Below are 6,419 nucleotides of genomic sequence, written 5' to 3'. Positions count from 1 at the left end.
GCGTAGCTCCTGCCCCGAAGGGCGACGGCGTCCTGGAGGCATAACCGGGCTATGCCCAGCAGCCTGGTCCTCTCTGACGCGTACGGACTTGTCGGGAAAAGGGAGGACCCGTCCGGGCGTGGGACGTCGCCCTTGCTGTCCTCATCATTGGCAAGGCCCACGGGTGCAATGACCCAGGACTCCTGGGCCAAGGTGGTCATCCATGACCAGCAGAGGAGGGCGAGGACCTGAACTAGACGCATAATGAAAGAGCAAGTGGAGCAACTGGAAATGAAAATAAGTGAGTGAGAGGGTGAGAAACAGAGAGAGCGAAAGAGGGATACGTGCCTGACACCGAAGACCGCATGAAAATAGGGCGATTTTGTGGAGAAGAACTGTAGGGGAACAAAATAGACTTCAAGAAATGAGGAAAGATAAGTGAAGGATATGGGAGAGGGAGAGAGGAGGAGGCAGTGTATAGAAGAAATAGGGAGATGGGAAGGAGAGAGAGACTTCTAACTTACTTCAGACACACCAACACACGACCTGGTCGGGCCGGCACACCTGTCCAACGCTTACCTGTCTGTCCTTCGTTTTCTTCCTCCAATCTTCTGTTCTTCCATTTATCTTCTCATCTCTCCATCTCTCCCTCCTCCTTTCTCCATCTCTTCCTTCGTTCCTCCTTTCCTCCCTCCATCCCTCCTTTTCTCCCTCCAATTCTTTTCTCTTCTCTCCTCTCCTCACGCCCTCCTTTCTTGGCAAATTTCACAGTCCCGCAAAAGAATAGCGTCGGACATTAATACTCTCATGTTAAATCCGCAAAAATGATTCCGCGTTGGCTGCGTCCGGGAAAAGCTTTTGATATACCGACGCCCGTAAACTGGGGGAAGATGTGTATTAGCGTTGATCTCTCTCTCTCTCTCTCTCTCTTTCATTTTTTTTTCTTTCACTGTCTTTCTCTTCCTTCCATAAATGTTATCTCTTGTTCTTTTTCTTAATTCTTGTTCATTTCTTTACTCATTCTTTTTTTATTTCTTTTAAATGTTTCATTTTCTTTGATCACTTTCTTTTCTGTTTACTTACTTCATGGTCTTTCTTTCTTCCTTCCTTCCTTCCTTCTCTCAGTCATTCCTCCCTTTCTTTCTTCCTTCATTCATCTCCTGCTTTCTTCCTTCCTTTCTTTATTTTTCTTTCTTTACTCCGCCCATCTACACACACACACACACACACACACACACACACACACACACACACACACACACACACACACACACACACACACACACACACACACACACACACACACACACACACACACACACACCTGGACTAATTTAGAGGCAGGTATGCACGCCTCTCATCACCAGGTGTACGCTGCCGACCTTCCTTTCTTCCTTCCTTCCCGCGGCTATTGTATTGAAATGAGCGGCCCCACCACAGACCCCATCCCTGCCGCGCCCGCCCCAAACATCCTCCTTATATCTATCCTCTTGCTTCCCTTATTAATCGTCTTTGTCCTCGTCGGTGTCTTTTTACTGGTCTTCGTTTTCACCCTCGTCAGACTTCCTTTCTTATCCTGCTACTTGTCTTTCTGTTCGTCCTCGTCCTCTGCCTCGTCAGCGTTCTCTTACTCTAGTCATCGTTTTCAATCTTTGGCTACATCTTTTCCTCGTTAGACTATTTTACCCTCGTCCTCGTCTTCGTCCTCGCATGCGTTCTCGTTTTCATCTTTGTGAGCCTTCTTTTTGTCCTCCTCCTCGTCTTTTTTTTTCTCTTCTACCTACTTCTGCTCCTCTGCTCTTTCTGCTCCTCTTCTTCCTCCTCTCTGTTCTCCTGTCCTTCCTTCTACTTCTCTTCTCCCTATTTTTTATCCTGTTCCCCTTCTACTCTTCCTTTTATGCTCTTCTACTCTTCCTCCTAGTCTCCTCTCCCTATTTCTGGTCCTGCTATTTCTCCTAATCCTCGTTGCTTTCTTTCTGTTCTCCTGTTACTTCTCTAGTTTCTCCTACTTATTTTGCTTCTTCTTCTTCTTCTTCTTCTTCTTCTTCTTCTTCTTTTTCTTCTACTCTTCTTCTTCTTCTTCTTCTTCTTCTTCTTCTTCTTCTTCTTCTTCTTCTTCTTCTTCTCCTACTTCTTCTTCTCCTACTTCTTCTTCTTCTTCTTCTTCTTCTTCTTCCAAATCGTCCTTGTCGCCCACGTCGTTCCTTCTAGTTATCGCCTTCCTCTTTCCCCATCGCCCAGATCCTCCTCCTCCTTCTCCTCCTCGTCCATATCAAATTAACACACGGGTCATTTATAACTTCAAAGAGGCCATTACTGTTCTCAAAAGTACCGGAGGAAAAAACTTACAATGACGATTACTTTTGTCTTTCAATATCAAATAAATACCAGACGCGGAGGCATTTATTTATACACGGGCGAATCGGAATCACTTTGAGAATCACAACAATAAATAGAAGCGAGGAGAAGCTGTACCCAGGATGTCATGGTGGCCGCGTTGTTAGCTACGTATATATCGAATGGAATCGTGGGCTGTATTTTTTTCATCATTTATTTCTTTAACTGTTGCTACTTGGGCTTCGTGGAGGAATGTGTGATTGGTAAAGGAGGATATTCGCAAAGGAACATATGACTAGCAAAGGAACATATCATAACATACCTATTTATTGATGTGTTTTAGTTGCACTCCATTATATATCAGTGGCCAGGAGAAAACCTAAACATACATATACCACGGGGCTACATAATTATCACATTCCTGCTCTCCAATATCGAACGTTGGATCGTTACCAAGTTAAAGAATCAGTACTAAGGATCTGAGGAGCTGAGGGCGAATCGTGACCCAGACAATGAGCTACGATGACTGCTCGCCCTCGACCTCCTGATAACATGTAACGATCCAAATTCTCATAACTAAATTTACGTGTTTTGTGGTATAAAAATAGACCGAGGACATTATGAGTAAAAGACGGAGTTAGAATGCTGATCAAGATTTTCCTAATTACCAAATATACGTGTTCTGTGGTATTAAGAAAGACATTATAGGTAAGAGAGGGGAAAATTCCCGCATCAAACTGCCCTAGTAATAAGTACCAGAGAGTAATTTTAATCCTCCCTATTACAAGAGCTAAAGTTATAGGGAGGAGGAAAGACCGTCCGAGGGAGGCTGACGACCGGTATGTATGAGTGTTATCTTCAACACTAATGACTGCCGACGAAACGAATTATTAGTTGCCTTCATTACATTGCCAATCATATTATTAAATACATTTGATAGAAAATTCTCTCTCTCTCTCTCTCTCTCTCTCTCTCTCTCTCTCTCTCTCTCTCTCTCTCTCTCTCTCTCTCTCTCGTCACGCTATCTTCGCAGCACGAAACACTTTTTCTGTCACTCTTATAATATTCTGGTTATCCACGTCTTGTAACTGAAAAATAATGAATAGATTAGGGCAAGGTCTGCAACATGCTGTGCCCGATTATCATCCTTACCCGACCCTTTGGTCCCGAAAAACGATACAACACGGCCTCTGAAACTCACAAAAGGCAAGACCCAAGAAAAGCCTGAGAGCAAGTTCACGCCTCAGGATACACGGGCCAGGTGGCAGCACGCGTCTCAGGGTCAGGCCACCGCTGCTAATAAGAGCGGCGCCGCTAGTTTGGAGAGAGACTAACGCTAATTATTGGGGGGCGGGGGATGAGGGGGGGGGGCCTCCAGGGGCTGTGTGGCGGGCAGGTGCATGGGCCTTTCCGTGTTTCTCAGTGCTTTATGGAAGAGGAGGAAGAAGAAGGAGGAGAAGGAGAGGAGAGAAGGAAGGAGGACGAGGACAAAGAGGTGGAGGAGGAGGAAGGAGGACGAGGACAAAGAGGTGGAGGAGGAGGAAGGAGGACGAGGAGGAGGCGGAGGAGGAGATGAGACAGGATGACGATGATGGTGATGGTGGTGGTGATGATGATGATGATGATGATGATGATGATGATGATGATGATGATGATGATGAGGAGGAGGAGGAGGAGGAGGAGGAGGAGAGAAAAAAAAGAGATAGTACTCGATCTCTTCCCTAACACACCCATTACACATTATATCACGACACACACACACGCACACACACACACGCACGCACGCACATTGCACACATGATTCACGACACACACATGTCCGCGCCGCACCATCTCGCTGCCCACACACGCGCGAGATAAACCTTCCTGCCAGGGCCACTCTAACCACGGTTGATTAATGATACAGAACAAAGTATTAAATCTCTCTCGCCCTCTCCCTCTTAGAAAACAAGGACGCTTCTGACGGCTACTTGTCTGATGTTTATGCTTGTCTTGGGGCTTTCGTGGAGGCGTCCCAACAGCTGCCGTGACGAAGCATACACTATAAAAAGGAAAACAATCTTGCAGGAGTAATATAATAAAAAAATGATTGATTAATTTGGGTATCAAGTCATGGCGCAGGAACTACAGTGGTCATATGGCGCTGAATATATTTAATAGCAACCTACATATGCGATTTATATACAGTTAAAGGTTGATGTATAAAAAAAATCGAAAATAATGAAAACTTAACTAAAAATATTCTCTTATCAAACAAAGACACTTACTTATGATAGCTGAACTAACACGTTCGTCTCCCCGTTGTCATTTTCAAACTGGCATCATTGCAACTCCAGTGACGCAACGCACAAAAAAATAAAATGAATATACGATGAATGATATGATGAAAACAAAAACATCATTCTTCTTTTCGTGCAAACAAGGACGCCAAGACAGCTACTTTAAATTGTCCATCCATCAGCTTAGTAGTACCTCTAAAAACAGCTGTCCTTCCTTTTACAGTAATTCCTCCTCCCTTGTGCCACTTAGAATCTTTTTAGAAGGGAGAACAATCAAGACATTTTCGGGGCTCCATTTGGTAATTCATATTTGTAAACCACTTGCGTCATATGTACAGGAGCTTTGTTGTACCGCAGCTTCCTTATTACCCCCTAAAAAGAGTAAAAGCTAATAGATATATAAATCACAACCTTAACCTCACTGTGTCAACCTCACAGGGTCTCTCATTCTCAGTGTCTGTCAACCTCACAGTGTCTGTCAACCTCACAGTTTCATTCAACCACACAGTGTGTCAACCTTACTCTTTGTCAACCTGACAGTGTCTCTCAACCTCACTTTGTCTATCAACCTCACACACTGTGATCAATCTCACAGTGCCAATGAACCTCAAAGTTTTTCAACTTTACAGTCCCAATCAACCTCACAGTGTCTCGACTTCTCAGTATTAACCTCACAGTGCCAACCATTCTCACAATGTCAATCTTACAGTGCCAATCAATCTCGGTGTCAATCTCCCAGTGTCTGTCAACATTACAGTGCCAATTAGCCTCACAGTCCGTCTGTCAACCACACAGTGCACGGCTGTCAACCTCACAGTCCGTCAATCAACATCACAGTCTATCTGCCAGTTTCACAGTAAATAGTGTACTATAAGGATGACCATCAAGAGAAACTTTTACGACGTGTATTTTTATGGTTGTTTGAAAAATACTTCACTTGTGAGGACACAACGAAAGCACTGCCAAAGAGTTTGAAATGTGGTGTTTGACCAGTAAGATTTATGACAATAGTAGGAGTTATTGGGTATAATGATTTTTTTTTATACTAGTAAAAATCATGAGAATGTGGTAATGGTAATTACCTAAGCATTCTAAAGGACTAGGAGAGAGAGAGAGAGAGAGAGAGAGAATGAAAATGATTTTTTTTTTTGAGTTGGTTCCAATAGCGCGTGAAATGAAAACATAACAATAATAATGACTTAGGTGATAGTGGTATGTGCCGATGCATTGTGAGAGCGAGAGAGAGAGAGACAGTGAGAGAGAGAGAGAGAAGTATAGAGGAAGGTAACAAGGAAGAGGCAATCGTACGCCTGGCAGCATTACGCGTCGTCCATCCCTCCCGCGGATAGGATGGCGCCAGCGGGAAGCACTAAAATTATTGTCATTCAATGAACATACGTACAGTTAATCTTTTACTTAGGAGTCTAAGATCTGTCCTAAATTAACTAATAAGATATGCTGTTTATCAACTGATTTTTTTCTAAGGTAGTTATTACTGGGCCATGTGAAACTTTCAAAATCCGAAAATTGTTCCTGCCTAACACACTGCATTATTCATCATTTTATAACTCTTTTGTTATTCAACATAACGAAATCAATGTATATCAAGTAAAAGCCAAGAAAATGTAGTCTCTAACGAAGTATAACACATAGTTGCATATACTCTGTTTAGGACACACGAGACAGGTAAAGCAAAGCGATGGTGACCGACCGACGCACGCCGTGTCATTACCTTTACATGCAGTTTTCTCGTTTGTTTACTTTTGGCGCGTGGCCCTTGTCGCAGGCAGCGCTTCAATTATATTGTTATCATTTGTACGACTT

Source organism: Eriocheir sinensis, unplaced genomic scaffold, assembly GCF_024679095.1.
Source record: "Eriocheir sinensis breed Jianghai 21 unplaced genomic scaffold, ASM2467909v1 Scaffold893, whole genome shotgun sequence".
Classification (NCBI taxonomy): Eukaryota; Metazoa; Arthropoda; class Malacostraca; order Decapoda; family Varunidae; genus Eriocheir; species Eriocheir sinensis.
This window is presented reverse-complemented; position numbering follows the sequence as displayed.